We start from the raw sequence: 12,503 nt of genomic DNA on the forward strand, positions 1-12,503 counted from the left end.
AGTGGCAAAGAAATCTATCGTTTTTTCCTCTGAAAGTTCAACACAATGCAACCTTCCAAAATAGAATTCTGACATCAAGAATTCCGTCTATAGTACATTTGAGTGCACCTGTCATTTTCTCAGTCTCTGTGTATGCATGGAGCAAGATATAGGCTCATGGATTTAAGAATGAGAGGATATCATGAGACAGCAATCTCCACCTACGGCCATACTACCTTGACAGCGCCCGATCCCGTCAGATCTCGGAAGCTAAGCAGGGTGAGGCTTGATTAGTACTGGGTTGGGAGACTGCCTGGGAATACCAGGTGCTGTGGGTGTTTTTATTTTTTGCTTCCCTAATGAAAATATACATGGCATTCCTTGCAGCAAATGAAAATGTTTCATTTTTTACTACTTTTTTCCCGCAGTGGCAAAGAAATATATCGTTTTTTCCTCAGAAAGTTCAACACAATGCAACCTTCCAAAATAGAATTCTGACATCAAGAATTCCGTCTATAGTACATTTGAGTGCACCTGTCATTTTCTCAGTCTCTGTGTATGCATGGAGCAAGATATAGGCTCATGGATTTAAGAATGAGAGGATATCATGAGACAGCAATCTCCACCTACGGCCATACTACCTTGACAGCGCCCGATCCCGTCAGATCTCGGAAGCTAAGCAGGGTGAGGCTTGATTAGTACTGGGTTGGGAGACTGCCTGGGAATACCAGGTGCTGTAGGGGTTTTTATTTTTCGCTTCCCTAATGAAAATATACATGGCATTCCTCGCAGCAAATGAAAATGTTTCATTTCTTGCTACTTTTTTCCCGCAGTGGCAAAGAAATATATCGTTTTTTCCTCTGAAAGTTCAACACAATGCAACCTTCCAAAATAGAATTCTGACATCAAGAATTCCGTCTATAGTACATTTGAGTGCACCTGTCATTTTCTCAGTCTCTGTGTATGCATGGAGCAAGATATAGGCTCATGGATTTAAGAATGAGAGGATATCATGAGACAGCAATCTCCACCTACGGCCATACTACCTTGACAGCGCCCGATCCCGTCAGATCTCGGAAGCTAAGCAGGGTGAGGCTTGATTAGTACTGGGTTGGGAGACTGCCTGGGAATACCAGGTGCTGTAGGGGTTTTTATTTTTCGCTTCCCTAATGAAAATATACATGGCATTCCTCGCAGCAAATGAAAATGTTTCATTTCTTGCTACTTTTTTCCCGCAGTGGCAAAGAAATCTATCGTTTTTTCCTCTGAAAGTTCAACACAATGCAACCTTCCAAAATAGAATTCTGACATCAAGAATTCCGTCTATAGTACATTTGAGTGCACCTGTCATTTTCTCAGTCTCTGTGTATGCATGGAGCAAGATATAGGCTCATGGATTTAAGAATGAGAGGATATCATGAGACAGCAATCTCCACCTACGGCCATACTACCTTGACAGCGCCCGATCCCGTCAGATCTCGGAAGCTAAGCAGGGTGAGGCTTGATTAGTACTGGGTTGGGAGACTGCCTGGGAATACCAGGTGCTGTAGGGGTTTTTATTTTTCGCTTCCCTAATGAAAATATACATGGCATTCCTCGCAGCAAATGAAAATGTTTCATTTCTTGCTACTTTTTTCCCGCAGTGGCAAAGAAATCTATCGTTTTTTCCTCTGAAAGTTCAACACAATGCAACCTTCCAAAATAGAATTCTGACATCAAGAATTCCGTCTATAGTACATTTGAGTGCACCTGTCATTTTCTCAGTCTCTGTGTATGCATGGAGCAAGATATAGGCTCATGGATTTAAGAATGAGAGGATATCATGAGACAGCAATCTCCACCTACGGCCATACTACCTTGACAGCGCCCGATCCCGTCAGATCTCGGAAGCTAAGCAGGGTGAGGCTTGATTAGTACTGGGTTGGGAGACTGCCTGGGAATACCAGGTGCTGTAGGGGTTTTTATTTTTCGCTTCCCTAATGAAAATATACATGGCATTCCTCGCAGCAAATGAAAATGTTTCATTTCTTGCTACTTTTTTCCCGGAGTGGCAAAGAAATATATTGTTTTTTCCTCTGAAAGTTCAACACAATGCAACCTTCCAAAATAGAATTTTGACATCAAGAATTCCGTCTATAGTATATTTGAGTGCACCTGTCATTTTCTCAGTCTCTGATTTAATTTCTCCATTTAAGGTAATTCTTCAAGAATGTATTTTTTTAACGGTCACAATAATACACTTATGCCTCCCATGTCATTTAGAAATATATCATACAGGCCTCAGAACACTCAGCATGTTATATGGTGAGCTTGTGGCTCACAGAGTTGGGGTGTGCAGTGTTCAAGCTGATACTTGGAAGAGATAGTGAGTTCAAATCCAAACAGGAGGAGGTTGAATATAGGCACCTCTGAAATTTTTTACTACTTTTTTCCCGCAGTGGCAAAGAAATCTATCGTTTTTTCCTCTGAAAGTTCAACACAATGCAACCTTCCAAAATAGAATTCTGACATCAAGAATTCCGTCTATAGTACATTTGAGTGCACCTGTCATTTTCTCAGTCTCTGTGTATGCATGGAGCAAGATATAGGCTCATGGATTTAAGAATGAGAGGATATCATGAGACAGCAATCTCCACCTACGGCCATACTACCTTGACAGCGCCCGATCCCGTCAGATCTCGGAAGCTAAGCAGGGTGAGGCTTGATTAGTACTGGGTTGGGAGACTGCCTGGGAATACCAGGTGCTGTAGGGGTTTTTATTTTTCGCTTCCCTAATGAAAATATACATGGCATTCCTCGCAGCAAATGAAAATGTTTCATTTCTTGCTACTTTTTTCCCGCAGTGGCAAAGAAATATATCGTTTTTTCCTCTGAAAGTTCAACACAATGCAACCTTCCAAAATAGAATTCTGACATCAAGAATTCCGTCTATAGTACATTTGAGTGCACCTGTCATTTTCTCAGTCTCTGTGTATGCATGGAGCAAGATATAGGCTCATGGATTTAAGAATGAGAGGATATCATGAGACAGCAATCTCCACCTACGGCCATACTACCTTGAAAGCGCCCGATCCCGTCAGATCTCGGAAGCTAAGCAGGGTGAGGCTTGATTAGTACTGGGTTGGGAGACTGCCTGGGAATACCAGGTGCTGTGGGTGTTTTTATTTTTTGCTTCCCTAATGAAAATATACATGGCATTCCTTGCAGCAAATGAAAATGTTTCATTTTTTACTACTTTTTTCCCGCAGTGGCAAAGAAATATATCGTTTTTTCCTCAGAAAGTTCAACACAATGCAACCTTCCAAAATAGAATTCTGACATCAAGAATTCCGTCTATAGTACATTTGAGTGCACCTGTCATTTTCTCAGTCTCTGTGTATGCATGGAGCAAGATATAGGCTCATGGATTTAAGAATGAGAGGATATCATGAGACAGCAATCTCCACCTACGGCCATACTACCTTGAAAGCGCCCGATCCCGTCAGATCTCGGAAGCTAAGCAGGGTGAGGCTTGATTAGTACTGGGTTGGGAGACTGCCTGGGAATACCAGGTGCTGTAGGGGTTTTTATTTTTCGCTTCCCTAATGAAAATATACATGGCATTCCTCGCAGCAAATGAAAATGTTTCATTTCTTGCTACTTTTTTCCCGGAGTGGCAAAGAAATATATTGTTTTTTCCTCTGAAAGTTCAACACAATGCAACCTTCCAAAATAGAATTCTGACATCAAGAATTCCGTCTATAGTATATTTGAGTGCACCTGTCATTTTCTCAGTCTCTGATTTAATTTCTCCATTTAAGGTAATTCTTCAAGAATGTATTTTTTTAACGGTCACAATAATACACTTATGCCTCCCATGTCATTTAGAAATATATCATACAGGCCTCAGAACACTAAGCATGTTATATGGTGAGCTTGTGGCTCACAGAGTTGGGGTGTGCAGTGTTCAAGCTGATACTTGGAAGAGATAGTGAGTTCAAATCCAAACAGGAGGAGGTTGAATATAGGCACCTCTGAAATTTTTTACTACTTTTTTCCCGCAGTGGCAAAGAAATCTATCGTTTTTTCCTCTGAAAGTTCAACACAATGCAACCTTCCAAAATAGAATTCTGACATCAAGAATTCCGTCTATAGTACATTTGAGTGCACCTGTCATTTTCTCAGTCTCTGTGTATGCATGGAGCAAGATATAGGCTCATGGATTTAAGAATGAGAGGATATCATGAGACAGCAATCTCCACCTACGGCCATACTACCTTGACAGCGCCCGATCCCGTCAGATCTCGGAAGCTAAGCAGGGTGAGGCTTGATTAGTACTGGGTTGGGAGACTGCCTGGGAATACCAGGTGCTGTAGGGGTTTTTATTTTTCGCTTCCCTAATGAAAATATACATGGCATTCCTCGCAGCAAATGAAAATGTTTCATTTCTTGCTACTTTTTTCCCGCAGTGGCAAAGAAATCTATCGTTTTTTCCTCTGAAAGTTCAACACAATGCAACCTTCCAAAATAGAATTCTGACATCAAGAATTCCGTCTATAGTACATTTGAGTGCACCTGTCATTTTCTCAGTCTCTGTGTATGCATGGAGCAAGATATAGGCTCATGGATTTAAGAATGAGAGGATATCATGAGACAGCAATCTCCACCTACGGCCATACTACCTTGACAGCGCCCGATCCCGTCAGATCTCGGAAGCTAAGCAGGGTGAGGCTTGATTAGTACTGGGTTGGGAGACTGCCTGGGAATACCAGGTGCTGTAGGGGTTTTTATTTTTCGCTTCCCTAATGAAAATATACATGGCATTCCTCGCAGCAAATGAAAATGTTTCATTTCTTGCTACTTTTTTCCCGCAGTGGCAAAGAAATCTATCGTTTTTTCCTCTGAAAGTTCAACACAATGCAACCTTCCAAAATAGAATTCTGACATCAAGAATTCCGTCTATAGTACATTTGAGTGCACCTGTCATTTTCTCAGTCTCTGTGTATGCATGGAGCAAGATATAGGCTCATGGATTTAAGAATGAGAGGATATCATGAGACAGCAATCTCCACCTACGGCCATACTACCTTGACAGCGCCCGATCCCGTCAGATCTCGGAAGCTAAGCAGGGTGAGGCTTGATTAGTACTGGGTTGGGAGACTGCCTGGGAATACCAGGTGCTGTAGGGGTTTTTATTTTTCGCTTCCCTAATGAAAATATACATGGCATTCCTCGCAGCAAATGAAAATGTTTCATTTCTTGCTACTTTTTTCCCGCAGTGGCAAAGAAATATATCGTTTTTTCCTCTGAAAGTTCAACACAATGCAACCTTCCAAAATAGAATTCTGACATCAAGAATTCCGTCTATAGTACATTTGAGTGCACCTGTCATTTTCTCAGTCTCTGTGTATGCATGGAGCAAGATATAGGCTCATGGATTTAAGAATGAGAGGATATCATGAGACAGCAATCTCCACCTACGGCCATACTACCTTGACAGCGCCCGATCCCGTCAGATCTCGGAAGCTAAGCAGGGTGAGGCTTGATTAGTACTGGGTTGGGAGACTGCCTGGGAATACCAGGTGCTGTAGGGGTTTTTATTTTTCGCTTCCCTAATGAAAATATACATGGCATTCCTCGCAGCAAATGAAAATGTTTCATTTCTTGCTACTTTTTTCCCGCAGTGGCAAAGAAATATATCGTTTTTTCCTCTGAAAGTTCAACACAATGCAACCTTCCAAAATAGAATTCTGACATCAAGAATTCCGTCTATAGTACATTTGAGTGCACCTGTCATTTTCTCAGTCTCTGTGTATGCATGGAGCAAGATATAGGCTCATGGATTTAAGAATGAGAGGATATCATGAGACAGCAATCTCCACCTACGGCCATACTACCTTGACAGCGCCCGATCCCGTCAGATCTCGGAAGCTAAGCAGGGTGAGGCTTGATTAGTACTGGGTTGGGAGACTGCCTGGGAATACCAGGTGCTGTGGGTGTTTTTATTTTTTGCTTCCCTAATGAAAATATACATGGCATTCCTTGCAGCAAATGAAAATGTTTCATTTTTTACTACTTTTTTCCCGCAGTGGCAAAGAAATATATCGTTTTTTCCTCAGAAAGTTCAACACAATGCAACCTTCCAAAATAGAATTCTGACATCAAGAATTCCGTCTATAGTACATTTGAGTGCACCTGTCATTTTCTCAGTCTCTGTGTATGCATGGAGCAAGATATAGGCTCATGGATTTAAGAATGAGAGGATATCATGAGACAGCAATCTCCACCTACGGCCATACTACCTTGAAAGCGCCCGATCCCGTCAGATCTCGGAAGCTAAGCAGGGTGAGGCTTGATTAGTACTGGGTTGGGAGACTGCCTGGGAATACCAGGTGCTGTAGGGGTTTTTATTTTTCGCTTCCCTAATGAAAATATACATGGCATTCCTCGCAGCAAATGAAAATGTTTCATTTCTTGCTACTTTTTTCCCGGAGTGGCAAAGAAATATATTGTTTTTTCCTCTGAAAGTTCAACACAATGCAACCTTCCAAAATAGAATTCTGACATCAAGATTTCCGTCTATAGTATATTTGAGTGCACCTGTCATTTTCTCAGTCTCTGATTTAATTTCTCCATTTAAGGTAATTCTTCAAGAATGTATTTTTTTAACGGTCACAATAATACACTTATGCCTCCCATGTCATTTAGAAATATATCATACAGGCCTCAGAACACTAAGCATGTTATATGGTGAGCTTGTGGCTCACAGAGTTGGGGTGTGCAGTGTTGAAGCTGATACTTGGAAGAGATAGTGAGTTCAAATCCAAACAGGAGGAGGTTGAATATAGGCACCTCTGAAATTTTTTACTACTTTTTTCCCGCAGTGGCAAAGAAATCTATCGTTTTTTCCTCTGAAAGTTCAACACAATGCAACCTTCCAAAATAGAATTCTGACATCAAGAATTCCGTCTATAGTACATTTGAGTGCACCTGTCATTTTCTCAGTCTCTGTGTATGCATGGAGCAAGATATAGGCTCATGGATTTAAGAATGAGAGGATATCATGAGACAGCAATCTCCACCTACGGCCATACTACCTTGACAGCGCCCGATCCCGTCAGATCTCGGAAGCTAAGCAGGGTGAGGCTTGATTAGTACTGGGTTGGGAGACTGCCTGGGAATACCAGGTGCTGTAGGGGTTTTTATTTTTCGCTTCCCTAATGAAAATATACATGGCATTCCTCGCAGCAAATGAAAATGTTTCATTTCTTGCTACTTTTTTCCCGCAGTGGCAAAGAAATATATCGTTTTTTCCTCTGAAAGTTCAACACAATGCAACCTTCCAAAATAGAATTCTGACATCAAGAATTCCGTCTATAGTACATTTGAGTGCACCTGTCATTTTCTCAGTCTCTGTGTATGCATGGAGCAAGATATAGGCTCATGGATTTAAGAATGAGAGGATATCATGAGACAGCAATCTCCACCTACGGCCATACTACCTTGACAGCGCCCGATCCCGTCAGATCTCGGAAGCTAAGCAGGGTGAGGCTTGATTAGTACTGGGTTGGGAGACTGCCTGGGAATACCAGGTGCTGTAGGGGTTTTTATTTTTCGCTTCCCTAATGAAAATATACATGGCATTCCTCGCAGCAAATGAAAATGTTTCATTTCTTGCTACTTTTTTCCCGCAGTGGCAAAGAAATCTATCGTTTTTTCCTCTGAAAGTTCAACACAATGCAACCTTCCAAAATAGAATTCTGACATCAAGAATTCCGTCTATAGTACATTTGAGTGCACCTGTCATTTTCTCAGTCTCTGTGTATGCATGGAGCAAGATATAGGCTCATGGATTTAAGAATGAGAGGATATCATGAGACAGCAATCTCCACCTACGGCCATACTACCTTGACAGCGCCCGATCCCGTCAGATCTCGGAAGCTAAGCAGGGTGAGGCTTGATTAGTACTGGGTTGGGAGACTGCCTGGGAATACCAGGTGCTGTAGGGGTTTTTATTTTTCGCTTCCCTAATGAAAATATACATGGCATTCCTCGCAGCAAATGAAAATGTTTCATTTCTTGCTACTTTTTTCCCGCAGTGGCAAAGAAATATATCGTTTTTTCCTCTGAAAGTTCAACACAATGCAACCTTCCAAAATAGAATTCTGACATCAAGAATTCCGTCTATAGTACATTTGAGTGCACCTGTCATTTTCTCAGTCTCTGTGTATGCATGGAGCAAGATATAGGCTCATGGATTTAAGAATGAGAGGATATCATGAGACAGCAATCTCCACCTACGGCCATACTACCTTGACAGCGCCCGATCCCGTCAGATCTCGGAAGCTAAGCAGGGTGAGGCTTGATTAGTACTGGGTTGGGAGACTGCCTGGGAATACCAGGTGCTGTAGGGGTTTTTATTTTTCGCTTCCCTAATGAAAATATACATGGCATTCCTCGCAGCAAATGAAAATGTTTCATTTCTTGCTACTTTTTTCCCGCAGTGGCAAAGAAATCTATCGTTTTTTCCTCTGAAAGTTCAACACAATGCAACCTTCCAAAATAGAATTCTGACATCAAGAATTCCGTCTATAGTACATTTGAGTGCACCTGTCATTTTCTCAGTCTCTGTGTATGCATGGAGCAAGATATAGGCTCATGGATTTAAGAATGAGAGGATATCATGAGACAGCAATCTCCACCTACGGCCATACTACCTTGACAGCGCCCGATCCCGTCAGATCTCGGAAGCTAAGCAGGGTGAGGCTTGATTAGTACTGGGTTGGGAGACTGCCTGGGAATACCAGGTGCTGTAGGGGTTTTTATTTTTCGCTTCCCTAATGAAAATATACATGGCATTCCTCGCAGCAAATGAAAATGTTTCATTTCTTGCTACTTTTTTCCCGCAGTGGCAAAGAAATCTATCGTTTTTTCCTCTGAAAGTTCAACACAATGCAACCTTCCAAAATAGAATTCTGACATCAAGAATTCCGTCTATAGTACATTTGAGTGCACCTGTCATTTTCTCAGTCTCTGTGTATGCATGGAGCAAGATATAGGCTCATGGATTTAAGAATGAGAGGATATCATGAGACAGCAATCTCCACCTACGGCCATACTACCTTGACAGCGCCCGATCCCGTCAGATCTCGGAAGCTAAGCAGGGTGAGGCTTGATTAGTACTGGGTTGGGAGACTGCCTGGGAATACCAGGTGCTGTGGGTGTTTTTATTTTTTGCTTCCCTAATGAAAATATACATGGCATTCCTTGCAGCAAATGAAAATGTTTCATTTTTTACTACTTTTTTCCCGCAGTGGCAAAGAAATATATCGTTTTTTCCTCAGAAAGTTCAACACAATGCAACCTTCCAAAATAGAATTCTGACATCAAGAATTCCGTCTATAGTACATTTGAGTGCACCTGTCATTTTCTCAGTCTCTGTGTATGCATGGAGCAAGATATAGGCTCATGGATTTAAGAATGAGAGGATATCATGAGACAGCAATCTCCACCTACGGCCATACTACCTTGACAGCGCCCGATCCCGTCAGATCTCGGAAGCTAAGCAGGGTGAGGCTTGATTAGTACTGGGTTGGGAGACTGCCTGGGAATACCAGGTGCTGTAGGGGTTTTTATTTTTCGCTTCCCTAATGAAAATATACATGGCATTCCTCGCAGCAAATGAAAATGTTTCATTTCTTGCTACTTTTTTCCCGCAGTGGCAAAGAAATATATCGTTTTTTCCTCTGAAAGTTCAACACAATGCAACCTTCCAAAATAGAATTCTGACATCAAGAATTCCGTCTATAGTACATTTGAGTGCACCTGTCATTTTCTCAGTCTCTGTGTATGCATGGAGCAAGATATAGGCTCATGGATTTAAGAATGAGAGGATATCATGAGACAGCAATCTCCACCTACGGCCATACTACCTTGACAGCGCCCGATCCCGTCAGATCTCGGAAGCTAAGCAGGGTGAGGCTTGATTAGTACTGGGTTGGGAGACTGCCTGGGAATACCAGGTGCTGTAGGGGTTTTTATTTTTCGCTTCCCTAATGAAAATATACATGGCATTCCTCGCAGCAAATGAAAATGTTTCATTTCTTGCTACTTTTTTCCCGCAGTGGCAAAGAAATCTATCGTTTTTTCCTCTGAAAGTTCAACACAATGCAACCTTCCAAAATAGAATTCTGACATCAAGAATTCCGTCTATAGTACATTTGAGTGCACCTGTCATTTTCTCAGTCTCTGTGTATGCATGGAGCAAGATATAGGCTCATGGATTTAAGAATGAGAGGATATCATGAGACAGCAATCTCCACCTACGGCCATACTACCTTGACAGCGCCCGATCCCGTCAGATCTCGGAAGCTAAGCAGGGTGAGGCTTGATTAGTACTGGGTTGGGAGACTGCCTGGGAATACCAGGTGCTGTAGGGGTTTTTATTTTTCGCTTCCCTAATGAAAATATACATGGCATTCCTCGCAGCAAATGAAAATGTTTCATTTCTTGCTACTTTTTTCCCGCAGTGGCAAAGAAATCTATCGTTTTTTCCTCTGAAAGTTCAACACAATGCAACCTTCCAAAATAGAATTCTGACATCAAGAATTCCGTCTATAGTACATTTGAGTGCACCTGTCATTTTCTCAGTCTCTGTGTATGCATGGAGCAAGATATAGGCTCATGGATTTAAGAATGAGAGGATATCATGAGACAGCAATCTCCACCTACGGCCATACTACCTTGACAGCGCCCGATCCCGTCAGATCTCGGAAGCTAAGCAGGGTGAGGCTTGATTAGTACTGGGTTGGGAGACTGCCTGGGAATACCAGGTGCTGTAGGGGTTTTTATTTTTCGCTTCCCTAATGAAAATATACATGGCATTCCTCGCAGCAAATGAAAATGTTTCATTTCTTGCTACTTTTTTCCCGGAGTGGCAAAGAAATATATTGTTTTTTCCTCTGAAAGTTCAACACAATGCAACCTTCCAAAATAGAATTTTGACATCAAGAATTCCGTCTATAGTATATTTGAGTGCACCTGTCATTTTCTCAGTCTCTGATTTAATTTCTCCATTTAAGGTAATTCTTCAAGAATGTATTTTTTTAACGGTCACAATAATACACTTATGCCTCCCATGTCATTTAGAAATATATCATACAGGCCTCAGAACACTCAGCATGTTATATGGTGAGCTTGTGGCTCACAGAGTTGGGGTGTGCAGTGTTCAAGCTGATACTTGGAAGAGATAGTGAGTTCAAATCCAAACAGGAGGAGGTTGAATATAGGCACCTCTGAAATTTTTTACTACTTTTTTCCCGCAGTGGCAAAGAAATCTATCGTTTTTTCCTCTGAAAGTTCAACACAATGCAACCTTCCAAAATAGAATTCTGACATCAAGAATTCCGTCTATAGTACATTTGAGTGCACCTGTCATTTTCTCAGTCTCTGTGTATGCATGGAGCAAGATATAGGCTCATGGATTTAAGAATGAGAGGATATCATGAGACAGCAATCTCCACCTACGGCCATACTACCTTGACAGCGCCCGATCCCGTCAGATCTCGGAAGCTAAGCAGGGTGAGGCTTGATTAGTACTGGGTTGGGAGACTGCCTGGGAATACCAGGTGCTGTAGGGGTTTTTATTTTTCGCTTCCCTAATGAAAATATACATGGCATTCCTCGCAGCAAATGAAAATGTTTCATTTCTTGCTACTTTTTTCCCGCAGTGGCAAAGAAATATATCGTTTTTTCCTCTGAAAGTTCAACACAATGCAACCTTCCAAAATAGAATTCTGAAATCAAGAATTCCGTCTATAGTACATTTGAGTGCACCTGTCATTTTCTCAGTCTCTGTGTATGCATGGAGCAAGATATAGGCTCATGGATTTAAGAATGAGAGGATATCATGAGACAGCAATCTCCACCTACGGCCATACTACCTTGAAAGCGCCCGATCCCGTCAGATCTCGGAAGCTAAGCAGGGTGAGGCTTGATTAGTACTGGGTTGGGAGACTGCCTGGGAATACCAGGTGCTGTGGGTGTTTTTATTTTTTGCTTCCCTAATGAAAATATACATGGCATTCCTTGCAGCAAATGAAAATGTTTCATTTTTTACTACTTTTTTCCCGCAGTGGCAAAGAAATATATCGTTTTTTCCTCAGAAAGTTCAACACAATGCAACCTTCCAAAATAGAATTCTGACATCAAGAATTCCGTCTATAGTACATTTGAGTGCACCTGTCATTTTCTCAGTCTCTGTGTATGCATGGAGCAAGATATAGGCTCATGGATTTAAGAATGAGAGGATATCATGAGACAGCAATCTCCACCTACGGCCATACTACCTTGAAAGCGCCCGATCCCGTCAGATCTCGGAAGCTAAGCAGGGTGAGGCTTGATTAGTACTGGGTTGGGAGACTGCCTGGGAATACCAGGTGCTGTAGGGGTTTTTATTTTTCGCTTCCCTAATGAAAATATACATGGCATTCCTCGCAGCAAATGAAAATGTTTCATTTCTTGCTACTTTTTTCCCGGAGTGGCAA

General features: G+C 41.8%; 27 non-coding genes across 27 annotated transcripts; all 27 read left to right on the plus strand.

Annotated features, from left to right (window-relative positions):
• Positions 1-198: 198 nt before the first annotated feature.
• On the plus strand, positions 199-317 carry LOC142482916 (5S ribosomal RNA). The gene has a single exon (XR_012797115.1). It is a non-coding gene; the product is annotated as a 5S ribosomal RNA (ribosomal RNA).
• A 286-nt stretch (positions 318-603) lies between these two features.
• On the plus strand, positions 604-722 carry LOC142482203 (5S ribosomal RNA). The gene has a single exon (XR_012796448.1). It is a non-coding gene; the product is annotated as a 5S ribosomal RNA (ribosomal RNA).
• A 286-nt stretch (positions 723-1,008) lies between these two features.
• On the plus strand, positions 1,009-1,127 carry LOC142482204 (5S ribosomal RNA). The gene has a single exon (XR_012796449.1). It is a non-coding gene; the product is annotated as a 5S ribosomal RNA (ribosomal RNA).
• Positions 1,128-1,413: 286 nt separating this feature from the next.
• On the plus strand, positions 1,414-1,532 carry LOC142482205 (5S ribosomal RNA). Its single transcript, XR_012796450.1, has one exon. It is a non-coding gene; the product is annotated as a 5S ribosomal RNA (ribosomal RNA).
• Positions 1,533-1,818: 286 nt separating this feature from the next.
• On the plus strand, positions 1,819-1,937 carry LOC142482206 (5S ribosomal RNA). The gene has a single exon (XR_012796451.1). It is a non-coding gene; the product is annotated as a 5S ribosomal RNA (ribosomal RNA).
• Positions 1,938-2,613: 676 nt separating this feature from the next.
• Positions 2,614-2,732, plus strand: LOC142482207 (5S ribosomal RNA). The gene has a single exon (XR_012796452.1). It is a non-coding gene; the product is annotated as a 5S ribosomal RNA (ribosomal RNA).
• Positions 2,733-3,018: 286 nt separating this feature from the next.
• On the plus strand, positions 3,019-3,137 carry LOC142482614 (5S ribosomal RNA). The gene has a single exon (XR_012796822.1). It is a non-coding gene; the product is annotated as a 5S ribosomal RNA (ribosomal RNA).
• A 286-nt stretch (positions 3,138-3,423) lies between these two features.
• LOC142482769 (5S ribosomal RNA) lies at positions 3,424-3,542 on the plus strand. The gene has a single exon (XR_012796973.1). It is a non-coding gene; the product is annotated as a 5S ribosomal RNA (ribosomal RNA).
• Positions 3,543-4,218: 676 nt separating this feature from the next.
• On the plus strand, positions 4,219-4,337 carry LOC142482208 (5S ribosomal RNA). Its single transcript, XR_012796453.1, has one exon. It is a non-coding gene; the product is annotated as a 5S ribosomal RNA (ribosomal RNA).
• A 286-nt stretch (positions 4,338-4,623) lies between these two features.
• On the plus strand, positions 4,624-4,742 carry LOC142482209 (5S ribosomal RNA). Its single transcript, XR_012796454.1, has one exon. It is a non-coding gene; the product is annotated as a 5S ribosomal RNA (ribosomal RNA).
• Positions 4,743-5,028: 286 nt separating this feature from the next.
• On the plus strand, positions 5,029-5,147 carry LOC142482210 (5S ribosomal RNA). The gene has a single exon (XR_012796455.1). It is a non-coding gene; the product is annotated as a 5S ribosomal RNA (ribosomal RNA).
• Positions 5,148-5,433: 286 nt separating this feature from the next.
• On the plus strand, positions 5,434-5,552 carry LOC142482212 (5S ribosomal RNA). The gene has a single exon (XR_012796457.1). It is a non-coding gene; the product is annotated as a 5S ribosomal RNA (ribosomal RNA).
• A 286-nt stretch (positions 5,553-5,838) lies between these two features.
• LOC142482917 (5S ribosomal RNA) lies at positions 5,839-5,957 on the plus strand. Its single transcript, XR_012797116.1, has one exon. It is a non-coding gene; the product is annotated as a 5S ribosomal RNA (ribosomal RNA).
• Positions 5,958-6,243: 286 nt separating this feature from the next.
• Positions 6,244-6,362, plus strand: LOC142482770 (5S ribosomal RNA). Its single transcript, XR_012796974.1, has one exon. It is a non-coding gene; the product is annotated as a 5S ribosomal RNA (ribosomal RNA).
• Positions 6,363-7,038: 676 nt separating this feature from the next.
• LOC142482213 (5S ribosomal RNA) lies at positions 7,039-7,157 on the plus strand. Its single transcript, XR_012796458.1, has one exon. It is a non-coding gene; the product is annotated as a 5S ribosomal RNA (ribosomal RNA).
• A 286-nt stretch (positions 7,158-7,443) lies between these two features.
• On the plus strand, positions 7,444-7,562 carry LOC142482215 (5S ribosomal RNA). Its single transcript, XR_012796459.1, has one exon. It is a non-coding gene; the product is annotated as a 5S ribosomal RNA (ribosomal RNA).
• Positions 7,563-7,848: 286 nt separating this feature from the next.
• LOC142482216 (5S ribosomal RNA) lies at positions 7,849-7,967 on the plus strand. The gene has a single exon (XR_012796460.1). It is a non-coding gene; the product is annotated as a 5S ribosomal RNA (ribosomal RNA).
• A 286-nt stretch (positions 7,968-8,253) lies between these two features.
• Positions 8,254-8,372, plus strand: LOC142482217 (5S ribosomal RNA). Its single transcript, XR_012796461.1, has one exon. It is a non-coding gene; the product is annotated as a 5S ribosomal RNA (ribosomal RNA).
• A 286-nt stretch (positions 8,373-8,658) lies between these two features.
• LOC142482218 (5S ribosomal RNA) lies at positions 8,659-8,777 on the plus strand. The gene has a single exon (XR_012796462.1). It is a non-coding gene; the product is annotated as a 5S ribosomal RNA (ribosomal RNA).
• A 286-nt stretch (positions 8,778-9,063) lies between these two features.
• LOC142482918 (5S ribosomal RNA) lies at positions 9,064-9,182 on the plus strand. The gene has a single exon (XR_012797117.1). It is a non-coding gene; the product is annotated as a 5S ribosomal RNA (ribosomal RNA).
• A 286-nt stretch (positions 9,183-9,468) lies between these two features.
• Positions 9,469-9,587, plus strand: LOC142482219 (5S ribosomal RNA). The gene has a single exon (XR_012796463.1). It is a non-coding gene; the product is annotated as a 5S ribosomal RNA (ribosomal RNA).
• A 286-nt stretch (positions 9,588-9,873) lies between these two features.
• On the plus strand, positions 9,874-9,992 carry LOC142482221 (5S ribosomal RNA). The gene has a single exon (XR_012796464.1). It is a non-coding gene; the product is annotated as a 5S ribosomal RNA (ribosomal RNA).
• A 286-nt stretch (positions 9,993-10,278) lies between these two features.
• LOC142482222 (5S ribosomal RNA) lies at positions 10,279-10,397 on the plus strand. Its single transcript, XR_012796465.1, has one exon. It is a non-coding gene; the product is annotated as a 5S ribosomal RNA (ribosomal RNA).
• Positions 10,398-10,683: 286 nt separating this feature from the next.
• On the plus strand, positions 10,684-10,802 carry LOC142482223 (5S ribosomal RNA). The gene has a single exon (XR_012796466.1). It is a non-coding gene; the product is annotated as a 5S ribosomal RNA (ribosomal RNA).
• A 676-nt stretch (positions 10,803-11,478) lies between these two features.
• LOC142482225 (5S ribosomal RNA) lies at positions 11,479-11,597 on the plus strand. Its single transcript, XR_012796468.1, has one exon. It is a non-coding gene; the product is annotated as a 5S ribosomal RNA (ribosomal RNA).
• Positions 11,598-11,883: 286 nt separating this feature from the next.
• Positions 11,884-12,002, plus strand: LOC142482615 (5S ribosomal RNA). The gene has a single exon (XR_012796823.1). It is a non-coding gene; the product is annotated as a 5S ribosomal RNA (ribosomal RNA).
• Positions 12,003-12,288: 286 nt separating this feature from the next.
• On the plus strand, positions 12,289-12,407 carry LOC142482771 (5S ribosomal RNA). The gene has a single exon (XR_012796975.1). It is a non-coding gene; the product is annotated as a 5S ribosomal RNA (ribosomal RNA).
• The last annotated feature ends 96 nt before the right edge of the window (positions 12,408-12,503 follow it).

This window comes from Ascaphus truei, unplaced genomic scaffold, assembly GCF_040206685.1.
Source record: "Ascaphus truei isolate aAscTru1 unplaced genomic scaffold, aAscTru1.hap1 HAP1_SCAFFOLD_282, whole genome shotgun sequence".
NCBI classification, from domain to species: Eukaryota; Metazoa; Chordata; class Amphibia; order Anura; family Ascaphidae; genus Ascaphus; species Ascaphus truei.